Source organism: Hyla sarda, chromosome 4 (genome assembly GCF_029499605.1).
Source record: "Hyla sarda isolate aHylSar1 chromosome 4, aHylSar1.hap1, whole genome shotgun sequence".
Taxonomy (NCBI): Eukaryota; Metazoa; Chordata; class Amphibia; order Anura; family Hylidae; genus Hyla; species Hyla sarda.
The window spans coordinates 68951878-68968770 of NC_079192.1; the positions used below are offsets into that span (position 1 = coordinate 68951878).

The following is a 16893-nucleotide window of genomic DNA, read 5'->3' on the forward strand; positions in this document are numbered from 1 at the left end:
CAGATCTGATACTGATCATAGAAAGCACGCTTTTTAAAATAACATATCATAACGTTTCCCCACAGGTGGCTAGCCCTAGTGGACTCCTAAGCCAGGGATAGTGGGTTCCAGTCCCATCTGGGGTGCTTGCTTTTCTTCCCTCTTTAAGGTAACAAAGGGTGTGTTTTAGTTTCATTAAATGTGTTCCACTGTCTTCTCTAATAATTCATGTCCAAGTTGCTTGTAAAGTCGATCTCGCAAAAGCCAGATCTGATACTGATCATAGAAAGCACCCTTGTAAAGCGGGCTTGTGAAGCACATGCAAAGCTCCAGTGGCGCAATCGGTCAGCACGCGTTACTTATAAAGCAGTAACTGTTGAGCAATGCCGAGGTTGTGAGTTCGAGCCTCACCTGGAGCATTCTTTTCTAACCTTTATTGTTATATAAAAACTGCAGTAGGGCAGCAAAGTCTTTTACCCGTTTTCCATGTATTGCAAGCAAATTATCAAAACGACACAACAAAAGAAGTTCTCGCTCTCGTCCTAAGAAAGCAGGCACGTTATTAAGATTGTTTTCCCGATTGGAAAACAAACGCTAAAAGACCAGCCTTGATAACTTTTTAACATGAGAATATTTGATTGTAAACTAACTATCATCATACTGCAAACATCCAGCCCCAGTGGCCTAATGGATAAGGCACTGGCCTCCTAAGCCAGGGATTGTGGGTTCGAGTCCCATCTGGGGTGTATGCTTTCCTTCTCTATACCAGGTATCCATCAATGAGTTTTAGTTCAAGATAAAATGTGATTGATTGGCTTCTCTAATGATTCTCTTCCTTGTGAATTCAATCTTGCAAAATCTGGTACCATGCTTATCATTCTGAGCGAATCAACTTAGCCGGACCACGAACAGAAAATAATCTTCTCAGAGCATTAAGGAAACTGGATGCTGACATGGACTCAATCAATTCTATATGCATTGCTCTTATAGAAAGACACGTGAAAAGAACAGCCCAGCGTTTGCTGTCAGCGCTGCCTCCTCTAGTTCGGCGTGTTACAACTTCCCAGGGACCAAACACATCAACACCCACACTAGTGAATGGAGGTTCAGGATTGACTCTATCTTTTGGTAATTCTGCCATCTTTTGGCTTTCAAATCTCCCTCTGAGCTTACGGCATACAACACATTTGTGAATGATTGCAGAAACTAGACGTTTTCCACCAAGAATCCAGAATCCTGCATCTCTGATTGCACCTTCAGTAATTTGTCGCCCTTGGTGTACTGTTTGACTGTGATAATATCTTATGATCAAGGTAGCAATGTGGTGATCGTGAGGAATGATGACAGGCTGTTTCTCCTCATCTGACAGCGTGGCATAAGATAAACGGCCACCTACTCTCAATAGTCCATATTGATCTATAAAGGGACTTAGTTTTGTAAGCCGGCTATGTTTAGGAAGCTTCTTTTGCTGTTGAATACAGTCATATTCTTGCCTGAAACATGTGCGCTGTACAGAAGAAATTATAACTCTCTTGGCTAGTGAAAGTTCTTCTAAACTAACCCTTTCATGGAAAACTCTCCAACTTCCAGGTTGATCATCATTAAGTTTCTTTTTGGAAGCTTTTGGCAACATGGATTAACTTCGCTACAACCCTGTTCAGTCTCTTCCAGTCCGAAAATCTTACAAAACGATGTGGCTGCAGTCTAGCGTCAAGGGCTTTAGTACTGAAGCTTACTACTTCTGACCTAATTTCAGGATCAGCTTCGGGCTCCACTAAAGGGTAAACATTGGTGTCAGGATTATCTACAGCCATCTGATACAGAAAAGGTGGACCTGAGAACCATATAGAGTTCTGAAGGCAAGCTATCTGTGTAGGCCTGGTAGCATAATCTGCAGGATTTTGTTCTGAGGGCACATAGAACCATTGCTCTGGACGTGTTGTTTGTCTGATCCTGTTCACCCGATTAGAAACATATAAAAAGAATCTCTTTGAAGTGTTGCAGATATAGCCTAGGACTGTTTTACTGTCTGTAAAGAATTTCCCAGCATCTAGCTCTAGGTCTAGGTCTATCTCGTCTCTCACTAGCTCATACAGTTCAACCACTAGTACAGCTGCACATAACTCTAGACGTGGGATTGTGTGTGCTGGCCTAGGACTTAGCTTGGATTTTCCCATAACAAATCCAACATGGCAGACATTTCCTACATCGCTTGCCTTCAAGTAAGCAACGGCACCTATTGCTATAACAGATGCATCTGAAAATATGTACAGTTCTTTTTTGCAGGCCTGTGACAATGAAACAGGAACATAACACCTGGATATTTGTAAACATTGCAAGGCTTGTAAAGACTCTGTCCATTGGACCCACTCATGGAGTCTTTCTTGTGAAAGTAAGGCATCCCACTCACTTTCTCCACTTGACAATTCACAAACTGAGGCCTTACCTTTTATGGTGACTGGTGCCACAAACCCGAGAGGGTCGTAGAGACTGTTAACAGTGGATAGGATCCCTCTTCTTGTGAATGGCTTTTCTGCTGAAGAAACCTGAAACACAAAACAGTCTCTATCTAGATCCCAGCTTAGGCCTAGACTTTTCTGCAATGGAAGGGTGTCTTTTCCCAGGCAAAGGTCTTTGAGGTCTTTAGCTCTTTCTTCTGCGGTGAAAGCTTCCATAACTTGTTTGCTGTTAGAGGCAATCTTATGTAGTCGCAGATTAGACTCTGCCAGCATTTGTTTTGCTTTGTTGAGAATGTTGACTGCTCCTTCAGGTGTGTTTGCTGAAGCAAGTCCGTCATCTACATAGAAATGTCTCATCACAAAGTGCTTGACATCTTGACCATAACGTTCTGCACCTTTCTGGGCAGCTTTCCGTATACAGAATATGGCAACAGCAGGGGAAGGGCTATTACCAAAAACATGTACTCTCATTCTGTACTCTGTTACCTCTTTATCTATGTCGTTATCCTTGTACCACAGGAAACGATGGTAGTCTCGATGGTCCTCTCTCACTAGAAAACAATAAAACATCTGTTGCACATCAGCTGTGAAGGCAATAGGCTCCTTCCTGAAGCATAAGAGAACACCCAGAAGTGTGTTATTTAGGTCTGGGCCACTCAGCAGTACATCATTTAGTGAAATGCCTTCATGTTGAGCACTGGAAACGAACACAACTCTTATTTGATCTGGCTTGTGTGGATGGTAAACGCCAAACATTGGCAGATACCAGTGTTCTTTACCTTTATCCAGTGATGGTGCTAATTCAGCATAATTAATGTCCAGCATCCTTTTGATAAATTCTGTAAAGTCTTTTTTTCACTTCAGGCTTTCTTTGCAAAGTTTTGCGTAGTGTTTAAGCGCTTCATGGCTTGCTCTCTGTTACTAGGTAAATAACATCTTGGTGTGCGAAAAGGTAAAGGGACTACCCAATTGTTGTTCTTATCTTGGAAAGTCTCTTTATTCATGATGTGGGGAAAGGTTTGATCATCTATGGACATTGCTTGTTTGTCATCATCTTTTGTCTTCTGGAACACTGAGTTCCCTAAATTGTCGGGACCACTACTAATATTCCTATCATAACTGGAAGGAGAGCCACAGTATGGTTTTTGGGTTTCTTTAACAACAAAGCTGTTTTGGCATGGACTGAGAAGGGACGTGCGTCCATTTGTTAACACAGATGTCTTAGAAGTGTTGACACTGTCAGGCCGATGAGCTGCTCCCAGACAAACTTCTCCTACTATAACCCACCCCAAGTAAAGTCTTTGTGCATTAAAGGGTTCATTAATTTGTTGGCGTACCTTATGCACCTGTAGAATGTCTCTTCCAAGATGTAGAAGAATAGAGGCGTCTGTCTGGACAGCTGGAATAAGGTGAGATATTGCATTAAGATGAGGATGATGAAGGGCCACTTCTGGTGTAGGGATCTCTGATTTATCATCTGGTATCATATCACACTCTATTAAAGTGGGAAGTGAGAGATGGATTCTCTTGTCAAGAGACTCAATAGTAAAGTCAGTAGCTCTTCTCCCTGAAGTTTCTATCACTCCTGCACATGTCTTTAGGGTGTATGGAACTGCACTTGATGTAATGTTGAAGGCATCAAAAAAGTCTGACCTTGCCATCGATCTGTTACTTTGTTCATCCAGAACCACATACATCTTTACTGCCTTTTCTCTTTTCCCTGTGGGATACACTGTTGCTAGGCAGATCTTGGAACATGAGCGTGGATTTGTACTGTCACCACAGATTTCAGTGCATTTGGACATTACTGGGATAGCTGGTTTATCTTTTTGCTCCCTGCCCTCATCTTTTGGGGTTTCAGTGACCTCTAATGGTCAATGCAAAGTATTGGGGTGCAGAGCTGAGATGTGTCTGTCACTGCCACATTCTGAGCAATTCGCTTGTATTTTGCAGTCTTTGGCTATATGTTTGGTGGATTCACAACATTTGAAGCATATGCCGTTTTGTCTAAGAAAGGCTAACCTTTCCTTGATAGGTTTACTTTTGAACCCTTTGCACTTGTTTACAGAATGGGGGTTTTTATGCAGTGGGCAAAGTCTGTCAGGGCCTTCAAAGGTGTTTACCTTGCAGCTGCTTGAATCTCCTGGGTCCTCAGAGGGAACTGTTGTCTTGTGGGTGATCACTGAAGTCCTATTGTAGGATCTAGGTGGCTTTTCTGCCTTAGGCAGTTGGCTGCTGGTGATGAAGGAAAAACTGGGATCGCACCTCATCCTAGCTTGCTGCTGTACAAACCTAGAAAACACAAAGAAAGGGGGGAGGGGACACCATGTTCTTCTTTGTATTTAGCTACAACACTCACCCATTTCTCTTGTAGGTGGTGATGTAGTTTCTCCACTATAGGCTTAGTACCGTTGGCAGTATCTAAATGTGCAAGTCCCCTTAAATAACCTTCTTCTTTGGCACACTGGACTTCCCAAAGAATATCACCCAGCTCTTGCAGTTTAAAATTGTCTTTGCTGTTTAGCTTAGGGAAAGACTCCAGTCTTTTCATCAGAGCATCTTCAATTGCCTCTGGTGATCCATATCTTTCTTCTAGCCTTTGCCAGGCCATATCGAGTCCTACAGAAGGGTTAAATAGGTGTATCCTGCACATCCTTCTTGCATGCTCTGCAGACTCAGACCCAAGCCACTTTGCCATCAGGTCTAGCGTCTCAGCTGCTGTTAAGTCCAAGTCTTTGACTGCATTCAGAAAAGAAGCCTTCCATGCCCAGTAATTTTCTGGGCAGTCATCAAACTTGAGGAAGCCTGCATTAACCATTTCTTTACGGATAAGATATTTAGTGACTTCTTGCATGCTCTGGTGTTTGGGTTGCTGCGGTGAGGATTCTTCTTTCATCACTCTGGTACTGCCAGCCTCATGGGTTTGTTTTCGTGCGCTCAGGAGTTCTGATGGTTTTGGTTTAAATTCAGCTGACTTTGGATTGAGAAACGGTATTGTTGAACTGCCACTTAAAATATCTTGGACATACACCCTAGTGCGTTCTGCAGAGGAAAGCGGTTTCTCGGGCACATCTGGGCCTTCGTGGATAGATTCCATTCCAGACCGCTCAATGTCCGCATAAGCTGCTGCTTCTGCTGCTGCAGCAGCGGCTGCACACTGAGGTTGAAGAATATGCAACTTTGCTTCCTGTTCTGTTTTTTCTTTTATAATGGCAGCCTCTTTCTCCGATCTTTCCTTCATAATGGCAGCCTCTTTCTCTGATCGTTCCTTCATAATGGCAGCCTCTTTCTCTGATCTTTCCTTCATAATGGCAGCCTCTTTTCTCTTCTAGCTGAACGCGAGCAGCCTCTTCTTTGGCGCGAGCCCTGGCAAAAAGGGTACTTGCTGATGAAATCTGACTGGATCTTGCTGATCTAGATGAGCGTGAGCGTACATCATCCTGCTGGACACTTGGCGCGCTCTCCCTGCCTTGATGTGTCCCGGGTAGCTGATCTTCAGCATTATACTGACTTCCTGATCTTAGACTCATTCTGTCTGTGCAGCAACTCCTATCTCCAGGCTTGCTGTGCTAACACCTTTTCACTGTTCTGCTCTCAAAACACTAACTATGTGTGATTCTAAACGGACAGCTAAACACTTGTTAGAGACTCCAGTAAACAGAAGCCCATGCTTGTATTGTCCACCAGAGGAATCCAACTTTATTTTAGTCTGTGAAACTGCAATACAATACAATACAATAACAACATATCAGTACACATGGAATCATTAGCCTAGCATAAATGACAAATTGCTAAGCAGAAAGGCACTTACAGGTGATGATGTCCCAAACCTCATGGGAGAGATAGATACATGCTGCCTGCACAGTGGAAGAGTGACCTCAAGATGGTGGAAGAACTTCCTGGAACAAAGGTTACTTCCTGTCTGTTTAAGCTATCTGTGTAAGGCTGGGTTCACACCACGTTTTCTTAAATACGGCTCCCGTATACGGTTGGGAGGAGGGGGGCGGGGCTTAATCGCGGAGCCCGCACTCAGCTGTATTCGGGAACCGTATTTAATGTATGTCTATGAGCCGACCGGAGTGAACCGCAGCCTCCGGTCGGCTTCGTTTCCGGATGTATGCGGTTTCCCGACCGCAGGCAAAAACGTATATTTTTATAGTTCGGACATTTACGCACGCGGCGATACCACATATGTTTATTTTTATTTTTTTTTGCACTGTTTTATTTTTTTTATGAGGAACAGGAAAGGAAAGATGATCCTCAATAGGCGCAATAAACAGCAGTAAAGGAGATTTGAATGGTCATCCATCGTTCATATAAAGATATTTATTGAGCACACAGTAGCAACGCGTTTCTTGCCCGGATCGGGCACTTCCTCAGGCAAATGTGCAAACTTTTATTAGGGAAGGGGTTAAATGACCTTTATTAACACTTTTTTTTTGTACTTTTTTTTTGTACTTTTTTTTTTGCAGTGTTATAGGTCCCATAGGGATCTATAACACTGCACACACTGATCTTTTACACAGATCACATCATTCGCCGATCGGACACCGAGGAGGCAGGTAAGGGCCCTCCCGGTGTCCTGTCAGCTGTTCGGGGCGCCGCGATTTCACCGCGGCGGTCCCGAACAGCCCGACTGAGCAGCTGGGTCACTTTCACTTTAGAAGCGGCGGTCAGCTTTGACCGCCGCTTCTAAAGGGTTAATACCGCACATCGCCGTGATCGGCGATGTGTGGTATTAGCCGCGGGTCCCGGCCGTTGATGAGCGCCGGGATCGACGCGATATGATGTGGGATCGCGGCACGATCCCGCTTCATATCGCGGGAGCCGGCGCAGGACGTAAATATACGTCCTGCGTCGTTAAGGGGTTAAACAAACAACCCGACCCTCACAAATGGGGGTAGTTAAGGGTTAAATTAACTATCCCATATTTTTAGTGGACATATAAACAACATTTGACCACGTATTATCGAAATATCTCCAGCCATTTGGAAGTTATGCAGTAACATATATTTCACGGTGATTTCATCAGAGAGGTATGCTATATGTATTTATCAAGTATCATAGTAGGTATCATAGTAGCATGTGCAAGGGATATAATTTATAACATTGCACTCAAATAAAGGTAGTGGATTCAAACATGTCACATATGCTCAGGTATATTTAGCATAGCCTGTAGGGGGAAAAAATTAGCAAACATCCACTGTCCGTTTAAAATATCCTGCGATCCACCTAAAAAAGAAAGCAAGAAACATTTCTCTCACTATGATGTCCTGTGAGGAGAAAACATCTATAGAGCTGTACAGAGACAGTCCATATTACTCACGGTTTCCGCGGATAAACAGAGTACCAACGTGAGACACCTGCAAGTAGCAGGGAGCCGGGGATTACCGGCTCACTCGCAGGATCCAGCGAGGCGATGGCGTCTGACATCACGTCCACTCCTTGCTGATTATAAGCGCGCCTAGCCACGCCCCCTGAGAGATGCCGTCACAGGGGTGTGCGCTTTGATGCGCAGATGCCAGCGCATAGTAATTACAGCTAGAGCGATGTATATGGAAAGCATACTGGCAGGTAAGTCTAACCTTGGATGATTATAAGCAACTGGATCTGTAATACACTATGTTAAAGGAATAACCGCAGTCAGATGAGGCGGGTTAACCCCATCATTACCAATAAGAATGTGAATTTATGTGATGGGATGTAGATCATCACCACATATTGTACATAATCATTTTATTTTATATTTTGTTAGCACCAGAGGCTCCAGTGACATTATCAAATATAGGTAAATAAAGTAAAACTTAACAAAGCAAGATGGGACTATTAATAACCACCAGAACCAATGGTAGAATAAAGTGTGACTTAATTAGAGCACACTGTGGATCATATATGTTGTTAGTAATAATTGTTAGGGATATTAACTAAAAGATATAACAAATGTATCAGTAGTTATAAAACTAAATGAAAAATTGCAATAAACCCTTCATGATATTATGTCATAAAGGGGTCCACAATTTATTTCCGATGGTCCCACACTGAGGGAGGGGGTATAGACTATTTGAATAGAGGGAGGGGAGTATAATGTGGCTCTAGGGAACCTATGCTACACCTAGTTGTCCCTAGATAGGGGCCCCTAAAGCCTAGGCGGTCCCGCACAGGAACCTCCTATAGCCAACTGGTCAACCCTAATGTAAATGGATGACCACTATCTCCTCACAGCTGACTACAGCCGCCCCTGACTACCTAATTGGTTATCCCGTGTGGGACCATAAGGAATGAATAACTATAGAAAACACCCAAAATGGATCTGTTCATTAAGACCATGGGGGGCTACTGTACTGAGATTGTAAATCCAGTGGCATTCTTTCTGGAGTAATAATCTAAATCCCCCTTTCTCTCAGAGATGAACGCCCTTTCAATGCCAACAAATTATATTTGGTCCAGGGAGCCTCCATGGACATTATTCATGTGGTTTGCAACTGAGGTGTCTCGTGAATTCCTAATATCCCCAATGTGCTCTAAAATTCTCTTCTTAGAGAGGTAAGTTCAGTAATATCTGTACCCCTGTTCATGATATTTAGAGATTCTCTGGTGTCTGGTATTGTGCCAAGGGACTGGCGCAAGGCGAATGTGGTGCCAATCTTCAAAAAGGGCTCTAGGTCTTCCCCAGGAAACTATAGACCGGTAAGTTTAACGTGCATTGTGGGTAAATTGTTTGAAGGACTTATAAGGGATTACATACAGGAATACATAGGGGATAATTGTATTATAAGCGATAGCCAGCATGGGTTTACTAAGGATAGAAGTTGTCAAACCAATCTAATTTGCTTTTATGAAGAGGTGAGTAGAAGCCTTGACAGAGGAATGGCTGTGGATATAGTGTTTCTGGATTTTGCTAAAGCATTTGATACTGTCCCTCATAGACGTCTGACAGGTAAGTTAAGGTCTTTGGGTTTGGAAATTTTAGTTTGTAACTGGATTGAACACTGGCTCATGGATCGTACCCAGAGAGTGGTGGTCAATGATTCGTACTCTGATTGGTCCCCGGTTATTAGTGGTGTACCCCAAGGTTCTGTACTGGGCCCGCTGTTGTTTAATTTCTTTATTAATGATATAGAGGATGGTATTAACAGCTCTGTTTCTATCTTTGCAGATGACACCAAGCTTTGTAGCACAGTACAGTCTATAGAGGATGTGCATAAGTTACAAGATGACTTGGATAGACTAAGTGTCTGGGCATCCACTTGGCAAATGAGGTTCAATGTGGATAAATGTAAAGTTATGCATCTGGGTACTAATAACCTGCATGCATCGTATGTCTTAGGGGGGATTAAACTGGCAGAGTCACTGGTAGAGAAGGATCTGGGTGTACTTGTAGATCACAGACTACAGAATAGCATGCAATGTCAGGCTGCTGCTTCCAAAGCCGGCAGGATATTGTCATGTATCAAAAGAGGCATGGACTCAAGGGACAGGGACATAATACTCCCCCTTTATAAATCATTGGTACGGCCTTACCTGGAATATGCTGTTCAGTTTTGGGCACCTGTCCATAAAAGGGACACTGCGGAGTTGGAACGGGTGCAGAGACGCGCGACTAAACTAATATGGGGAATGGAACATCTTAGCTATGAGGAGCGATTAAAGGAGTTACAATTGTTTAGTCTTGAGAAGAGACGTTTAAGGGGGGATATGATAAACGTATATAAGTATATTAATGGCCCATACAAAAAATATGGAGAAAAACTGTTCCAGGTTAAACCCCCCCAAAGGACGAGGGGGCACTCCCTCCTTCTGGAGAAGAAAAAGTTTAGTCTCAAGGGGCGACACGCCTTCTTTACCATGAGAACTGTGAACTTATGGAACAGTCTACCTCAGGAACTGGTCACAGCAGGAACAATTAACAGCTTTAAAACAGAATTAGATACATTCCTGGAACAAAATAAGATTAATGCTTATGAAGAAATATAAAATCTCATCCCTTCCCCAATATCGCGCCACACCCCTCCCCCTTAATTCCCTGGTTGAACTTGATGGACATATGTCTTTTTTCGACCGTACTAACTATGTAACTATGTAACATGGGGCAAGAACACATAGCAAGGTAGATAACTCCCTTAGTGGAGCAATTTATAAAATGGGGAATGGCGATCCGTTCATTTTGATGTGGTAATGTATAGGTTTTAATCACATACTGGCATGCCTGACAATAGCCACATTTAAAGCAACCCTTGGTTGGTGACATGCGACCCAGCCAGGTTTGGGAGATGGAATCCGTTTGTCGGAGATGGCTGTGTACAAGCATGTCACCAAGACTGCGGCCTTTTCTATAAGTAATTTGGGGCATGTCAGTAATAATTTCCCGTAAATCCGGGTAAATGTTTTGTATATCCCAATGTTTTCAGATGATGTCACGTATAGGGATAGAAAGCTTATCATATGTGCCGATGATTCTGGCGGGTGGTAGATTGGTCAACGTATCAGTGCTCTGCTTCGGAGTGAGAAGTTCACTCCGTGATCTCATGGAGGCCTCTCTATAGGCTTTATTAAAGTACATAATCTGGATAGCCTCTGTCCTAAAACCGTTGTTTCATGATACGCGCTTCATTCTCATAATCCTCAGGACGAGAGCAGTTCCTCCTGAGGCGGAGAAACTGCCCTTTAGGGATCCCCCTTTTGAGGGGACCCGAGTGGCAGCTCTCCCACCTCAGGAGGCTGTTCCTGGAAGTAGCTTTACGGAAGATGGTACTTTGAAGTGTACCATCTTTCTCCCTGATGATACTGACATCCAGAAAATTAAGTTTCTCCTGAGTCTCATAAGTAAAGAGGAGGCCGATGTTGCTAATATTAATCTTCTGTAACAGTTGTACAAATAACACAAACACATCATCGATGAATCGTAACCACATCAATGCATGTTCACTGAAATGTTCCCTGTCATCTGAGAATAGGATGGTGGCCTCCCACCAACCCAGGGTGAGATTCGCATAGCTGGGGGCACAGGGGCTCCCCATAGCGGTCCCCCTGAGTTGGTGGTAGACTCGGCCTTGGAACAAAAAGTAGTTATGCGTAAGCACAAACTCTAATAATTGAAGAACAAATGTGTTGTGTTCATGAAAGTGAGCGCCCCTAGTATTCAGAAAATATTCCACTGCCTGCAAACTAACATGATGATGTATAGACGAGTAGAGGGCTTCGACATCTATACTAGCTAAGATGGTCTCATTGTCGATGGTAATGCCCTCCACTTGTTGGAGCAAGTCCATGGTGTCTCTCAGAAAATACAAATTGGCCTAATATTTTATTGACATAGACACCCACATATTGATACTACCCACCCCTGATACAATGGGGCATCCTTTTAGGGGTATAAACCCTTTATGTACTTTAGGTAACGCGTAAAATGTGGGAATCACTGGAGAAGAAGTTGTCAGGAAATCATATTCTTTTTGATCAATACGTTTTTTGGAGAGGGCATTTTTCAGGATGTCAGATATTGATTTGCAGGATCATGTGACAGGGTTTCATAAGTTTCTTGATCATCAAGAAGTCTCCTGCACATTCTAATATACTTGGGTTTGTTGAGCAAAACAATATTTCCTCCCTTATCCGCAGATTTAATGACCAGTTGGTCATTACTCTGTAGTTGTTTTAAGGCATATTTCTCCTGATGTGTGAGGTTATCCCTGTGGCCCATGTGTTGAGACGGCATAACTTCAATATCTCTAAGGACAAGTTGAAGGAATACATCTATACAAGATGTGAAACCTATAGGTGGAAACAACTTGCTCTTTAGTTTTAGGTCCATTTGTGGTCCTTGACCTGGTATACGTTCATTTTAATCCAATAGTCCAACTAGTTGCCTAATGGTAGTCAAATCCTGTTCTGTTAGCCCAAAAGACTGTGTATCCCGTTTATCCCTTAATTTAAAGAATTTGTGCCATTTAAGGTGTTGGGCAAATAAATGTAGATCCTTTGTCCATTCAAAACTATTGTGTTTAACAGAAGGGACAAAGGATAGACCTTTAAGAAGGGACATGTGTTTGAATATCAGTAAGCGTGCAACTAGAAAGGCTAATAATCTGTAATTGAGTCATATCCTTCAGTGTCTCTATTGTGGTCTGCGGGGGCTAGGACCCCGAAGTTGATAGGGGTCCCTTGGGTTACCCTCTAAAAAAAAAAGGTGAGGAAGAAGAGGATGTGGCACCACCACATGGTGCAGGTTGATTATAGCATGAGCCCCTGTGTCCACCTCTTCCTCGTCCCCTCTTGTTTCTATAGGTGCCTTTATTGACCCCTCCTCTCTGGTTCTGTGAATGGTCAGTATCAGAAGATGTAACGTCTGTCTCAGTGTCTCTTGCAGAGGTGTTTTTATCCAGTACACTGTACACACAGTTCTCCTTAAAATCAGCCAAATCCCTGATATCTCTCAATTTGGTTTTGTAATTGATATCTCTCAATTTGGTTTTGTAATTGTGTTTCCTTATTGTTGAACTCTGAATCTGTTTTAAAACGAAGTACCACTTCTTTCTGTTCCTGTAACCTAGTGGAAATAGATTCCAGGAGTCTCCTTTCTTCCTCCAACAAAATATTCATGAATTTAAGGGAGCAAGTTGTTGCTTCCGCTTCCCATCTCGAGAGAACTAGAGGTGTTCTAAGTCTTGTTGAAGGAAGAACCGGAACTCGTAGGCCACGAGGGACTATATTGTTTTTAAGATAGCTCTCAAAACCCTGAATCTCCCAAAAAGAAGTTATGTGTTGTTTATACAAACTAGTTAGTCATAGAGGGAGTATATTTTGGCTGGACATAGGTATTTTCGGAGAAAACATCACGTGCCTCCGTGAGCCAGTTGTTAGTGTCCAAGGTGCTATTCAGAAATCCTGCCATAGACAAAATTCTAAATAAATACTAGAACGTAGAATATGGTAAGGTGGTTCTACATAGACCACTATTTATTATATAATCATTAGCATACCTCCCTGATTAAATCACTGTGACAGGTGACAGAAATACGTTGGCGGTATATGTTTTGTATTTTAGCGGTACTCTACATTGATTCTCATCTTCCAGTGATTGCGCTGGCAGTATTTGTATCGTATTTTATCAGTGATTGTGCTAGTGGAGGATTGGCTGGGCTCAGCCATCTCCTAACTATCAGCATATTCTCTATTTCTATCTTTATTTTTGCCACCGGGCAACTTCATTAACCATACACCTAATGATTATAAATATTTTAATTGATCTAAGTAAAAGTTTAATTTTAGGAACATCCGGAGAACTTCTTTTTTTTCTTCTTATACTTTCATGCTGGATGACTATAATAAATAGTGGTCTATGTAGAACCACCTTACCATATTCTACATTCTGGTATGTGTATGGCCCGTTTGTAATGTATTTCAATGAGCCGACCGGAGTGCAATGCTGACTCCGGTCGGCTCATTTTTGCCCCATATGCGGATTTCCCACCGTACCTAAAACCGTGGTGACCATTGTTTTAGGTCCGGTTGGAAAACCGTATATGGGGCAAAATTGAGCCGACTGGAGTCAGCGTTTCACTCCGGTCGGCTCATTGAAATACATTACATACAGGCCACATACGGCAGGAATACGGGAGCGCCCGGTTTCAGCTCCCGTATTGCCTAAAACGTGATGTGTACCCAGCCTAACATGTGTGCAAAGTTTCATGTTAATATCTTAAGCCATTTGGACGTGATGATGGAACATACATACACACATTGGAGGGAATTTATCATTATATACACACAGTTTTCACTGTCTATATTGCGCAATCTTTTTTTGCGCAATTCTGTTTTTTGCAGGGTTTTTTTGCGCAATTTTTGATAGAAATTTACAAGTTAAATTCTAAATCATGGTGCATGGTAGAGCTGATTATGTGGTGGACATCGATTAATCAACTGCGTCTTTTCTCTTTACACGCAGAAATTTTGCGCAAGTCCTGATTTTACTGTGCAAATATACACCATCAAGGAGGACACTTAAAATGTTCTAAGAATAAGTCCAGCAATATGTCATACATATTTAGATTAGACTCAGGTCTGTACAGACTGTAGATCCATAGAACTGTGTAAAATTTTAACTCCTGCTGTCCTTGATGAGTGCAGGAGATTGCACCTGTGTAATATAACCATGGTGACCATACAGCTAAGAATACCACTGTATGTGCAGGGAGGGAGAAGAAGATACAGCTGTTAGGTCTATGCAGATGTGTGATCATGTGTATGCAGCAGAGGTGAGTGTGTGATTGTGTGTATGTAGCTGAGTATGTGATTGTGTATATGCAGCAGAGCTGAGTGTGTGACTGTATGCAGCAGAACTGAGTGTGTGATTGTGATATGTAGCAGAGCTGAGTGTGTGATTGTGTATATGCAGCAGAGCTGAGTGTGCGGTTGTGTATATGCAGCAGAGCTGAGTGTGTGACTGTTTATGCAGAAGTGCTGAGTGTGTGATTGTGATATGCAGCAGAGCTTAGTGTGTGATTGTATATATATATGCAGCAGACCTGAGTGTGTGGTTGTGTATATGTAGCAGAGCTGAGTGTGTGACTATGTGATATGCAGCAGAGCTGAGCGTGTGATTGTGTATATGCAGCAGAGCTGTGTGTGAGATTGTGTATATGCAGCAGAGCTGAGTGTGTGACTGTGATATGCAGCAGAGCTGAGTGTGTGACTATGTGTATGCAGCACAGCTGAGTGTGTGATTGTGTGTATGCAACAGAGCTGAGTGTGTGATCATGTGTATGCAGCAGAGCTGTGTGTGTGTGGTCATGCATACACATAATCACACATTCAGCTCTGCTCCATACACATGCCGCACACTAATTTCTGCTACATGTACATGATCACAAAGTCAGCTCTGGTACATGTACACAGTATTTACCAACCAGGGTGCCTCCAGCTGTTGCAAAACTGCAACTCCCAGCATGCCAAGGTTTTGCAACACTTGGAGGCATTCTCGTTGGTAAAAACTGATAGAGGTAAGGGGACAGATTGGCCCTGTTTTATCAATCAGCCTGAAACCCTAATTGTCTGTTTTTTCCCCATAGAAACCAATCACAGCTCAATTTTCACTTTACAAGAGAGTGTTAAAATTGGAAAGCTGAGCTGTGATTGGTTGCTGTGTGAAAAAACAGACAATTAGGGTTTCAGGCTGATTGATAAATCTTCCCATTCTGTGTACTTCATAAAGATTTATGATTTTACACTGCAGCTCCTGCACTTCTAGCTATGTGAGCAGTGTACGGCGGGAAAATGCCACAGCTCTGTGAAGTGCAGCTCTGTGATGTCTGAGGTAGAGAAGGAGTGCACAGTAGAGCAAGGGGGAGGCGTTTCTATATTTGCGCAAAATTTATCAAAGGATGTGTGCAACTTTTGTAAATTTTGAGCAAGAGTGTAAATTAGACAAGCAGTGTAAAGGGGTAGATCTGTGTCTACAATAGACACCTAATGATAAATGTCACCCATTGAGTTTTATATACACTGTAAAAAAAAATAAAAAAATTAAGGGAACACTTAACCCCTTAAGGACGCAGGGTTTTTCCGTTTTTGCATTTTCATTTTATCCTCCTCACCTTCTAAAAATCCTAACGCTTTCAATTTTGCATATAAAATTCCATATGATGGCTTATTATTTGCGCCACCAATTCTACTTTGCAGTGACAGTCATTTTCCCCAAAATTCCACTGCAAAACGGAAGAAAAATTTATTGTGCGACAAAATTGAAGAAAAATTTTCATTTTGTAAATTTTGGGGGCTTCCGTTTCTACGCAGTGAGTTTTTTGGTAAAACTGACACCTTATCTTTATTCTGTAGGTTCATACGGTTAAAATGATACCCTACTTATATAGGTTTGAATTTGTTGTACTTCTGAAAAAAATCATAACTACATGCAGGAAAATTTATACATAAAAAAATTCTCATTTTCGAACCCCTATTACTTTTTTTTATTTTTCCGCGTACGGGCCGATATGAGGGCTCATTTTTTTTGTGCCGTGTTCTGGAGTTTTTATCGGTACCATTTTTGTATGGATCGGACTTTTTGATTGCTTTTTATTCATTTTTTCATGATATAAAAAGTGACCAAAAATACCCTATTTTGGACAGTGCGGTTTAATTAATGATATGTATGAAGGCTAATTTATTAGCCTGTATTTGTGGGAGGGGTGGGGATTCCCTAAAAGAACCAGCAGCAGTGTCTGTCTCTGACGCCGCGGATTCGTCACGGGACAGGGGATCAGCTGACTCGCGAGTCAGCTGATGCACAGGAGTTCCGGTTTTGGGGCAACGGTAAGCGACTGGTTTTCAGCACGGTGTCCCACGTGCTTCGTGGCCTGTGCATGCGCTCCCATTGGCAGTCTGGCAGTGCACGTGGGCCAGCTCTGGCAGCGGGAGTTGTCACGGGCGCCGACACTTATCTACTAGAAGAGGATGTCTA

The 16893-nt window shown here is 42.6% G+C and overlaps 2 non-coding genes across 2 annotated transcripts; both read left to right on the forward strand.

The window, feature by feature from the left end:
- Positions 1 to 305: 305 nt before the first annotated feature.
- On the forward strand, positions 306 to 398 carry TRNAI-UAU (transfer RNA isoleucine (anticodon UAU)). The gene is given in 2 exon segments: positions 306 to 343; positions 363 to 398. It is a non-coding gene; the product is annotated as a tRNA-Ile (tRNA).
- A 254-nt stretch (positions 399 to 652) lies between these two features.
- On the forward strand, positions 653 to 725 carry TRNAR-CCU (transfer RNA arginine (anticodon CCU)). The gene has a single exon. It is a non-coding gene; the product is annotated as a tRNA-Arg (tRNA).
- Positions 726 to 16893: the final 16168 nt, after the last annotated feature.